At 37.9% G+C, this 13,131-nt stretch overlaps 1 protein-coding gene and 1 long non-coding RNA gene across 2 annotated transcripts in view; both read right to left on the bottom strand.

Moving 5' to 3' along the window:
* Window positions 1-9,705, bottom strand: part of LOC103541536 (uncharacterized) — a 50,991-nt gene extending 41,286 nt beyond the window's left edge. Inside the window, exon 1 of the long non-coding RNA XR_011537709.1 lies at window positions 9,564-9,705. This is a non-coding gene — a long non-coding RNA (uncharacterized lncRNA). The remainder of the gene's footprint in view (window positions 1-9,563) is intronic.
* The window catches only part of XKR6 (XK related 6), a 310,197-nt gene that overhangs the window by 246,804 nt on the left and 50,262 nt on the right, over window positions 1-13,131 (bottom strand). The window lies entirely within an intron of this gene.

Consider the following 13,131-nt stretch of genomic DNA (forward strand, 5'->3'; position numbering starts at 1 on the left):
TCCAGCCTAGCTGTCTACTCAATCCTTTGATCAGGATGGGCCTCAAACTCAAAATACGCCCTAATTGGAGCCCTACGAGCAGTAGCACAAACCATCTCATACGAAGTAACTCTAGCAATCATCCTACTCTCAGTCCTCCTAATAAGCGGATCATTCACATTATCAACACTTATTATTACCCAAGAATACCTCTGATTAATCTTCCCATCATGACCCTTAGCCATAATGTGATTCATCTCAACATTAGCCGAAACCAACCGAGCTCCATTTGACCTAACAGAAGGAGAATCAGAAATCGTCTCTGGATTCAACGTTGAATACGCAGCCGGCCCATTTGCTCTATTCTTCCTAGCAGAATACGCAAACATCATCATAATAAACATCTTCACAACAACCCTATTTCTAGGAGCATTTCACAACCCCTACCTGCCAGAACTCTACTCAATTAATTTCACCATTAAAGCCCTCCTTCTAACATGTTCCTTCCTATGAATCCGAGCATCCTACCCACGATTCCGATATGACCAACTTATACACCTCCTATGAAAGAACTTCCTACCACTCACACTAGCCCTCTGCATATGACACGTCTCACTTCCAATCATACTATCCAGCATCCCACCACAAACATAGGAAATATGTCTGACAAAAGAGTTACTTTGATAGAGTAAAACATAGAGGCTCAAACCCTCTTATTTCTAGAACCACAGGAATTGAACCTGCTCCTGAGAATTCAAAATCTTCCGTGCTACCGAGTTACACCATGTCCTACAAGTAAGGTCAGCTAAATAAGCTATCGGGCCCATACCCCGAAAATGTTGGATTACACCCTTCCCGTACTAATAAACCCCCTTATCTTCACAACTATTCTAATAACAGTTCTTCTAGGAACTATAATCGTTATAATAAGCTCACACTGACTAATAATCTGAATCGGATTCGAAATAAATCTACTAGCCATTATCCCCATCCTAATAAAAAAGTACAATCCCCGAACCATAGAAGCCTCCACCAAATATTTTCTAACCCAAGCTACCGCATCAATACTCCTCATAATAGCGATCATCATTAACCTCATACACTCAGGCCAATGAACAATCACAAAAGTCTTCAACCCCACAGCGTCCATCATTATAACTTCAGCTCTCGCCATAAAACTTGGACTCACACCATTCCACTTCTGAGTACCCGAAGTCACACAGGGCATCTCATTAACATCAGGTCTCATCCTACTTACATGACAAAAACTAGCCCCAATATCAATCCTATATCAAATCTCACCCTCAATTAACCTAAATATCTTACTAACCATAGCCGTACTGTCAATCCTAGTAGGAGGCTGAGGCGGTCTCAACCAGACCCAACTACGAAAAATCATAGCATACTCGTCGATCGCGCATATAGGATGAATAACAGCTGTCCTAGCATATAACCCAACACTGACAATACTAAACATATTAATTTACATTATAATAACACTCACAATATTCATACTATTTATCCACAGCTCCTCCACTACAACACTATCACTCTCCCACACATGAAACAAAACACCTCTAACCACTACACTAATCCTAATTACCTTACTATCCATAGGAGGCCTCCCCCCACTATCAGGATTCATACCCAAATGAATGATCATCCAAGAACTCACCAAAAACAGCAGCATCATCCTCCCCACACTAATAGCCATTATAGCACTACTCAACCTCTACTTCTACATACGACTAACCTATTCCACCTCACTGACCATATTTCCATCCACAAACAACATAAAAATAAAATGACAATTCGAAACCAAACGAATTACTCTCTTACCCCCGTTAATTGTTATATCCTCCCTACTCCTCCCCCTAACCCCCATACTATCAATTTTGGACTAGGAATTTAGGTTAACATCCAGACCAAGAGCCTTCAAAGCTCTAAGCAAGTGAATTCACTTAATTCCTGCATACTAAGGACTGCGAGACTCTATCTCACATCAATTGAACGCAAATCAAACACTTTTATTAAGCTAAGCCCTTACTAGATTGGTGGGCTACCATCCCACGAAATTTTAGTTAACAGCTAAATACCCTAGTCAACTGGCTTCAATCTACTTCTCCCGTACAACACATACTTGATAATAAAAGAGAAAAGAAACAACTGTAAAGAATACAGGGGGTCCAGGCTAATAGAAATCTTTATTCACTCGCATATTCTAGCCAGAATAGGAGAAATTCTCTCTCAAACCTAGACAGTATGTCTCTCATCTTAAGGCCTCATAAAAGTCTCATTTAAAGCCACTTATGTGAGGCTAGGTTCTCTACCATCACACCCTAGGTGAGGGTCAGGCAAACCGCCACCATATCTCCACCACCTCCAATTTTCTAGAAGAAACGGAGAACAGGAAAAAGATCTCTTTAAAACTTGCTCTTCTAGATCAAATGGACTCAGGAGACAAAATATTTTTTCTAAGTGGAAAAATACCATTCCACAATGGGAGCAATATATGTATGAAGCACAAGCAGCATAGAGATTTTGTTGAAGAAGTTAAACTGAAATAAGTAAGAAAACAGTTTGGCTCTGAATCTCCTTCCAGTCTTTTTTTTCTTCTTTATTATCTCCCCTTAAATCTCAGGCTTTCTGAATTGTATAAGAATCCTAAGACTTTTAATTAAGGTAAATAAAGAAATACTGGAACAAGATGGACATATTAAACAGACCAAAAAATAAGACGTCCAAAATCCTATTTCTTTCTTTCTTTCTTTCTTTTTTTTTTTTTAGGAAGATTAGCCCTTAGTTAACATCCACCGCCAATCCTCCTCTTTTTGGTGAGGAAGACTGGCCCTGAGCTAACATCTGTGCCCATCCTGTTCTACTTTATATGTGGGAGGCCCCCACAGCATGGCTTGACAGGCAGTGGTCTGTGCCCAGGATCTGAACCGGCAAACCCCAGGCCACCGAAGCTGAGTGCACAACCACCCACTCCGCCACCAGGCCAGCCCCCAAAATCCTATTTCTTGACACAATTCTCCCTCGACACATAGTAAATGCACTGAGTCCCTTCTAACGGCCCTACCTGAAGCAGGCAGCAAGCCCCTTCCATCTTTGAAGAGCAGTAATGTAGGGTCTTCCTGTCACTGTATCCAACGTAAACAACATTCCCAAGGAGAATGTCTGCCTCTGCCTTAGCAACTGACTACATGTAAACACATGCTAAAACCCTGCCCTTAATCTACCCCAGAAAAATGTTACAAATTGCCAAGATTATATGGAGATCCTGCAGGTACTTCCCATAATGAACTGCCTGTACTTGGGACAGATCTGTATCAGCCTTATGTCGAAGTGTTGGCAGATAAGGCTTTCCCACCACCTTCTTCCATTAGCATGAATAACCAAGAGTTAGGTCAGAACCATTTTATCTGAGAACAGAACACTGGTTAGGCATCTAATATAAGAAAAGAAAACTACATTTTTCAAGTAAGTTTCTACTGTTAACAGTTATCATTCAATACAGCATATCATATCAGCAGAGCTTCCAGACCTAAGACAGACTAGGAAGAAGGACCTGGCCAACTACTTCTGAAAAGACTGGCCATGAAAACCCTATGAATAGCAGCAGAACATTGTCTGCTATAGCACCGAGGGTGAGAGAATGGTGCAAACAGCCGGGGCAGGTTCTGCTCTGCTGCACACTGGGTCAATAGGAGTTGCAATCGATTTGACGACATTAACAATAAAGCATATCACAGATACCCAAACTGCTACTGAATGAATACTGTGATCCAATGTCTAAACTATACTATTGGCTCTCAGATGGTTTGCCTACATTTGTTTTCCATTCTATATTTGATTTCAGATTCTTACTGAAATAATTAAGCTGAGAAAATATTAAGAAGCAGAACTATCTTATTTTTAGTTCTCCTTCTGGGCCCTCCCCCACTCTATGAAACAAAAGAGGTAGCCAGTTTAAAAAAAAATCAAAATCAAAATCCTCTTACAACCAAGGGGGTCTTCAAGTTGATGAAAACAGGAAATTGAGGATTGATATAGCAAGAAGGACAATTAGATAAATTCCCAGTTCTCTGAATCCTCATAAAACAACTGATTTTATCTGAAGTATTCTGTATTCTCAAAACAGGCAAAACCATATTAAAGAAATAACTTATTTCCAAGTCAGGAACATTTTTTTTTACATTGAAGTATCTGTACCACTTCATTAGCTGATGATAAAAAATTGACCTCAAAATGAAATTTTCAATAACATACAAATATAGAGTCAGCTAGACGCCACATTCTGGATGAACTTTAGTTACTTGTTGGTGATTAATAAAAACAATTAGTTCTCTAACCCACTCTATGGTAATTTCACAATAAAACCATTATCCTTTAATATTAAATGCAAACTGTAAAGCTTTAATTGATAATTTACCCTCTTAGCCTTCATGACAAGCTGTTACTTTATAAAAGTAGATTCTTTTCTGTGAAATAATATATAAAGTTCTTCTCTTTTCTGTACAGAAAACTAAAATTTTCTCTAAATGAAATATAAAAACAGACTACAAAAACAGTTTAGGTAACAAAAGCAAAAATTCTCAGACAACATTAATGACACAACTAGATGACAGGAATCCGCACTGGGGGCCAGCCCCGTGGTTAAGTTCACACGCTCCGCTTCTGCAGCCCAGGATTCACCAGTTTGGATCCTGCATGCGGACATGGCACTACTCATCAGGCCATGCTGAGGTGGCGTCCCACACAGTACAACCAGAAGGACCTACAACTAGAATATACAACTGTGTGCTGGGAGGCTCTGGGAGGAAAAAGAAAAAAGAATCCTCACGAATTCCAAAGCACAAGCAGGCAAGAACAAAACACCAGCAGCAATAAGACCATGTTACTAGTTTCGGTGCAGAAGAAAGCAGAGAAAAGCAATGAGATGTTTGCCAGCTCGGGTCACAGAACAGGAGAACCGTCAACAGCCCTTGGGTATTCTTAGCTGGAAAGCATAAGAGACCAGTTTCAGATTAGCAGCTGAAACCAGGAGGGGTTCTGCCCACTCCAAACGCAGGTGAGTGCAGGCCCACAGGGCTGGAGCAGTCTAGCCCCCACGGACTCCGGAAACTGACCCTGCAGGATCCCCCTTCCAGGACAAGGACCCACACTAAGGAGAAAATGCTGTGCGTGGAATCAAAATTAGACAAAAGAGGGACAAGAGAGGTCAAAGAAAGAAGAGGTCTAAGCAAAGCACGGAGAGGGGAACCAGGAAATCTCAGAAAGCAAGCTTTCTGCGCAAAACCACAACAGAAGGAACATGATGAGGTGGGGGAAACAAACTAAATAATCCTCCTTCTAAGAGTCGTAGAAAACTATCTTCCAAGCAACAGCAAGTACTCAAGTCAGATCCTAGACAACAAAAGCACGCCAAAAAGAAAAGTTTTTTCAAAACCAGCTAAAACATATTAAAATGATAAGGCATGAAAGAATGTAAATCAAAATTTTTTTTAAAAAATTCAGAAAAGAGGTGATAAAACTCAAGGAAGAATAACAAAAGAAAACATCATTTTAGTAATGAAAATTATTTTAGAGGACAAGAGCGATTAAACACAAATGTGCTGTAAGAGAAACAGACGGTTAAAAGGAGAACATTTTTTAAATAAAAGAAAATGAAGAGATAAAAAGGACGCAAGAGAAAATAACAAATATTAAAGATGGGAAAGGAAGATCTAACAGAAAATAGGAGTCTCTGACAAAACGACAACAAAGCAATGGAACAGAATGCTGAAAGCTATAATGCAAGAACATTCTCCTGAAAGAAAAAGACGAGAAGCTACATACTGAAAGAACACAGCACATATCTGAGACTACCAAGCCCAAATGACCAACATCAGACATATCCTAAAAAATTACTGGACTTTATAAAGATCCAGTCTCTTGGACTTCTAGGCAAAAAGAGCACGACTTACAGAGGAAAATATCATTTGACACTGTCAGGAATATTTTATGCCAGAAAAAAACAAAGCAACATATTTAAGATACTTACAGAAAGAAAATGCAAGCTAAGAATTTTACATCCAGCACATGCGACCTACAAGTATCAAGCAGACAGTTATCACTATGCAAGAACTCAAGAAAAGTTGTTCTCAACTTCCTGAGGAATAAGCTTCGGAAAACTAAAATGACTACAGAGACATATAAAGACTGGTATGAGCATAAACTATATAAATACCTGCAGAACTAAGATTAAGTGAGAGTTAAAAGAGAGATTATAAGGGGCTAGCCTGATGGCGTAGCGGTTAAGTTCACACGCTCTGCTTCAGCGGGTTCAGATCCCAGGCGCGGACCTACATACTGCTCATCAAGCCATGCTCCCACATACGAAAAATAGAGGAAGATGGCACAGATGTAAGCTCAGCAACAATCTTCCTCACACACACACACAAAAATTCAATGGTATTGCTATAATAAACCCACAATGAACAACCAGAAATTGAAACTAACGAAACAATACCATTAACAGTAGTATCAGAAAATACAAAACTAGGGATAAATCTGACAAAAGACACACAAGAACTTTACACTGTAAAGTACAAAATAATGCCGAGAGAAATTAAAGAACACCTAAATAAATGGAGAGATGTGTATCATGTTCACGGATCAGAAGGTTTAATATTAAGATTTCAATTCTTCCCAAACTGATGTACAAATTCAACACAATTCCAACCAAAAACTCTGGCACACGTCTTTGTAGAAATTTACAAGTTGACTCTAAAATGCATTTGAAATGCAAACGACCAAGAAGATCCAAAGCAGCTTTGAAAAGGAAGAAGAATGTCTGAGGACTTAAAACACATGACTTCAGGACTAATTTTCAAAGCTACATTCATTAAGACAGTGTGGTATTGGCATCAAGATATGTAAAAAGATCAATGGAATAGAATAGAGCTCAGAAACAGACTTACACATTTATGGTCAATTGATTTTTGACAAAGGTGCAAAGGCAATACAGTAAAGAAAGAATAACTTTTTCAACAAATGGCAGGAGAACAACTTGATGCTGACATGCAAAAAAAAAACCCAACTGACCCATACTTCATACCATATACAAAAAGTAACCTAAAATGCATCACAGACCTAGACATAAAAGCTCATGCCATAAAACTTCTGGAAGAAAAATAAGAGACAATCTTCGTGTTCTTAGGTTTGGCAAAGATCTCTAAAATACGACACCAACAGCATGATCCATAAAAGAAAAAACTAGTAAAATTGACTTCATCAAAATTTAACACTTCTACTCATTAGAAGATACTGTTACAAGAATGAAAAAAGACAGAGACTAGAAGAAAATATTTTCAAAGCACGTATCTGATAAAGAACTTGTATCCAAAATGAAAATTTCTTAATACTCAAGAAACCAAACCACCTCAGTTAAAAATGGGCATGAAATTTGAACTTCATCAAAGAAGATATATGGATAGCAATAAGCACATGAAAATATGCTCAACATTATTAATCATTAGGGAAATGCAAACTGAAACCACAAAGAGATACCATTATACATCTATTAGAAGGGCTAAAATTACTGATCATACCAAGTGTTGGCAAGTGTTATGAACTGTGTCCTCTCAAAATTTGTAGATTGAAGCCCTAACCCCCAGGACCACAGACTGTAGACCTATTTGCAGATAAAGCTCTTAAAGAAACAATTACGTTAAAATGTCAGGGTGGGCCCTAATCCAAACTGGCTGGTGTCCTTATAAGAGGGGGAAATTTGCAGACAAAAAGGGATTACAGAGAGAAACCAAGTAAAGGGTCAGCAAGAGGGCAGCCATCTAGGAGCCAAGGAGAAAAGCCTCATGAGAAACCAACCCTGCCAATACCTTGATCTTGCACTTCCAGTTTCCAGAGCTATAAGAAAATAAATGTCCATTGTTTAAGCCACTCAACCTGTGGTATTTTGTTATGACACCCCTAGTGAACTGATACAGCAAGGATACGAAGCAACTTTAGTTCTCACGCTGCTGATGAGAATGCTGAATAGTATAAGCACTTTGCAAAACGGTAACAGTATCGTAAAACTCTAAACATATGCCATATGACCCAGCCAATGCATTCTTAGGTATTTAACACCCCCCCAAAAAATACGTGTCCACACAAATCTTGTACAAAAATGATCACAGCATATTTATTTGTAATAGCCCCAACCTGGAAACCACCCAAGTATCTATTAACAGACGAATCGATAGACAAAGTAGTGATTTCATACAATGGAATACTTCTGGGCTGTAAAAAGGAATGAACCTTAATACACAGAAGAACACGGGTGAATCTGAAAATAACTATGCTGAGTAAAGAAACTAAATAGAAAAGAGGACATAGTATATAATTTCATTAATATAAAATTCTAGAAAAAGTAAACTATAGTGAAAGACAGCAGATCAGTGATTAACTGGGGACAGGAGGGTTAACAAGGAGGGGTTATAAAGGTGCACAAGGAAACTTTGGGGAGTGATGGATATGTTGATTATCTTGATTATGGATCTCACGGGTGGGGATATATATTTCAAAACATATCAAATTACAGACAGTCATGCGCTGCCAAATGATGTTTCAGTGACGAACCACACATACGATGGTGGTCCCACAAGATTATAAAGGAGCTGAAAAATTCCTATCACTAGTGACATCGTAGCTGTCATATGTCTCAGCGCTACGCATCACTCATGTTTTGTGGTGATCCTGGTGTAAATCTACTGCACTGCCAGTCGTATAAAAGTATAGCACATACAATTATGTACAGTACATAATATTTGATAATGATGATAAACAGCTATGTTACTGGGTTATGTATTTATGATACCATACTTTTATTGTTATTTTAGAGTACTCTTTCTACTTAGAAAAAGAAAGTCTACTGTAAACCAGTATGCTGTGTTACACTGGCAGCAGCCTCATACATCTATCTCATGTTTACCATGTCTCTTAATTGCATCATTTTCTCTTGTGCTTAATTCAAGCTCGTGTTTATTCATATGGCCCCTAAGTGTACAAAATCCACTGCTAATGTTGCCAGTAAGAAGCTAATCAAGTCACTGACCTGGAAACAAAATCAAAAGTGACTAAGGACTATGAAAGTGGAAAATTAGTGATGGTTATTGCTTTCTATCAGGAGTGTCCCATTCCACCATAGCTACAATCTTGAGAACAAGAACAAAGTGACAGAAGCTGTTAAAGGACCTGCTTCACTGAAGGCAACGAGACTAACAAAAATTCAAGAAGGGCCTATATCAGACCTGGAGAAACTTCTAATGACCTGGATTGAAGACCAGACACAGAAGCGTGTCCCTCTCACCACCAGGATGATCACCACCAAAGCAAAAAGTTCGTTTGAGATGCTGAAAGAAAAGGCTGGACCTGACTGTGAGGTTGAATTTACTGCTGGCTCTGGGTGGTTTAAACAATTCAAGAATCATTACTCATTACATAATGTGAAAGTGAGTGGTGAGTCTGCATGTGCTGATGTGAAGGCAGCTGAAGAATCTTTGGAAACTCTAGATAAGCTGATTGTGGAGGGAAATTACCTGCCAGAGTATATTCAATATGGAAGAAACCCTCCTATTCTGGAAATGGATGCCTGAAAGGACTCTCATCCACCAGGAGGCTACATCGATGCCAGGTTACAAGGCTTTTAAGGACAAGGTAACAGTCTTTCTTACAGGCATGTCGCAGGCTACAAATTAAAACCCTTTGTGATCCAACACAATGAGGACCCCAGGGCCTTCAAGCACATCAATAAGCACACAGTGCCAGTGCACTACAGGAGCAATAAGAAGTCATGGATGACCCAGCTTCTCTTCCAAGATGCCCTCTTGAATTGCTGTGCCAGCGAAATGGAGAAGTACTGTTTGGAGAATAACATAACTTTCAAGATTTTGCTTACTGTTGATAACACTCCTGGACGTCCTCTTTTTATTGATGATCTTCATCCCAATATGAAAGCAGCTTTTCTCCCTTTAAGCATCATCTCTTTGATCCAACCAATGGATCCAAGAGTTACAGTAGTTTTTAAGGCCTACTACCTGAGGAAGACCTTTGCCCACACTATTGCTGCAACTGAGGAAGACGCTAAGAAGACACTGAAGCAATTCTGGAAGGATGACAATTCTATAACTGCATCAAGAACTTTGCTTGGGCTTGGGGTGGTGTCACCAAGGAGTGTATGAGTGGCACCTGGAAGAAGACATTCAAGAGGTTCGTCCATGACGTCAAAGGATTTGCCAAGGATGAGGAGGCTGCAACAATCAACAAGGATGTGGCTGACATGCAAATAACTTTAACCTGGGTGTGGATGAGGACGACATTGAAGAGCTCTTAGAAATGGTTCCTAAGGAACTACTTAATGAGTTGTTGTTGGAACTGGAACAGAAATGCATAGCCAAAGAAGAGGGAAGAGAAAAGGAAACTGCAGGAGAAGACAAAGAAGAAGAACCCCCTAAGAAGATTCACAGTGAAGGGTTGAGCAGAAGCTTTTTTAGACCTCAACAAGCTCCTTAAACAGTATGAAAACACGGACCTCAACGCTGAAAGGTTTTCATTAATAAAGAGGAATGTTCACAGTGCCTTATCTGCTTACAAGAAAGTCTATGATGAAAAACAAGAAACAAACCAAGAAAACCACCATGGACATATTTCTGAAAACAGTCACGCCTCCTCACGAAGATTGGCAGGTCCCTCAGGAGGAACTGACAGGGAGGTGGAAGACAGTGATAGTGATGATCCCGACCCTCTGTAGGCCTACGCTAATGTGGGTGTTTGTCTTAGTTTTTAACAAAAAAGTTCAAAAATTAAAAAAATAAAAAAATTTAAGAAGAGAAAAAAGCTTACAGAATAAAGATATGAGGAAAGAAAATATATTTGTACAGCTGTACAATGTGTATTTTAAGCTAAGGGTTATTACAAAAAAGTCAAAAAGTTAAAATTTAAAAGTCTGTAAAGTAAAAACATTATGGTAAGCTAAAGTTAATTTATTATTGTAGAAAGAAAAACATTTTTTTATAAATTTAGGGTAGCCTAAGCGTAGGGTTTCTAAAGCCTATAGTAGTGCACAGTAACGTTCTAGGACTTCACATTCACTCACCACTGACTCACTCAGAGCAACATCCAGCCCTGCAAGCTCCAGTGGTGGTAAGTGCCTATGCAGCTGTACCATTTTTTATCTTTATACTGTATTTTTACTGTACCCTCTCTATGTTTAGATATGTTTAGATACACAAACACCATTGTGTTACAACTGCCTACAGTATTCAGTACAGTAACATGCTGTGCAAGTTTGTAGTCCAGAAGCAACAGGCTATCCCATATAGCCCAGGTGTGTGGTAGGCTATACCATCTAGGTTTGTGTAAGTACACTCTGTGATGTTCGCACGATGAAATCACCTAGGGCTGCATTTCTCAGAACGTATCCCTGTTGTTAACTAACTCATGACTGTACTTCAAAGGTGTGTGATTTTCTGTAAGTCAACTATATTTCAACAAAACTTAAAAAATTAAATATGCACACACCACACATTTAAAACTACAAAGAAGAAACTGACACAAAATTATCAGTCAATAGAGGTTTTAATAAACTTCTTTCAGGCCTTGACAGATCAAGTAAGTAAAAAACTAAGAACACAGAAGAACATTAAGTTGGGACACCCAAGTACACACTCACACATCTAACTCTACATCAGGAAAAGAGAATCATGCTTCTATTCAAGGATTCACAATTCTACACAAAAAGCGAACCCACAGTAGAGCAGTAAAGAACATCTTATCAAATTATAAAATGAAGAAATCATTCAAACATTCTAATCATGATACAATGAAACTGGAGATTTACAACGACGACAAAAACTCAACTAACCTATTAGAATTTAAAATACTCTTCTCATAAGTGAATATTAGGCCAAAGGGGAAATCAAAGACACAATTATAGATTATCTAGAAAATTATAATTAAAATGAAAACCATGTCAACAATCTATGGGTAACTGACAATCTATAACATGAAAAAGCTTATATTTTAAATATCTATGTTACTAAGAAAGAATGAAAATAAATTAATAAACATACAAATAAAGAAGTCAGGAAAAGAATATCATGACTCTAGGAAGTCAGAGAAGAGGAACTAATAACAATATAAACTGAAATCCAAGCAAAAAAGGAGAACAAAGGCTATATCTGATAAAACTCACCACAACCTGTAAGTCACTAATCAGTCTACTCTAAATTTAAAGAGAGAAACCATAAATACAAAAGCTGAAAAAAGAAAAAAAACAAATAGGAAAGTAAAAAGAATTACAGAAAACTATTTTCTTAACTCAATGCTCATAAATCTGAGAACAAGGTCCAGTGAATAGTCAGAAAAACTGACTCAAGGAATAATAGTAAACCTCAATAGATAATACCATGTATGGAACTGAGAAAGCAAAAAGCTACATTCCAAAAATCAAGTCCAGATATTTCATTTGTGATCTTTTATACAGTCAAGGAACAGGTTGTTCTAATGCTATTCAAACTGTTCCTACAAATAAAATTGGCCAATTCCTTTTAGAAAGGAGAATAATAATAATAAAATGCACAAATACACACACAAAGATGTTAATTTCAGTTATGAAAACTGAATACTCAAAATAATATCCAATGGGAAGACTATAGCAAAGCATTTGAAAAATATACCTTATCAAGGTTTTTATTCCAATTAGAAGATAAAAAAGAAAATACCATATTCAGACTTTTTAAAGCATAACACAATAAGGAATCCACTTACGAAGAAATCTGAATAATCTATATAAACTACATAACTCAACTGAGGGACATAAAAGAATCCGTGAATTAAGTGGAAAGTCATGTCTTATTCTAAATTGGAAGACTCAATATTGCAAGTTGCCAATTCACATTAACATAACTCATAAAATAAAAGTCTAAATAAAAATCCCAACATATTTATTTTGTAAACTGCAAAATGATCCTAAAGTTCACCTTGAGGAATAAAGAAGCAAGACTGACCAGGAAACTCTGAAATAAAAACACTACCAGATATGAAATCAAACATACAGGTACACAAATAATGGTATGAAGTTTTATATGCTCAAAAGAATAGGTAAAA

The sequence above is a fragment of the Equus przewalskii genome, chromosome 2 (assembly GCF_037783145.1).
Source record: "Equus przewalskii isolate Varuska chromosome 2, EquPr2, whole genome shotgun sequence".
Lineage (NCBI taxonomy): Eukaryota > Metazoa > Chordata > Mammalia > Perissodactyla > Equidae > Equus > Equus przewalskii.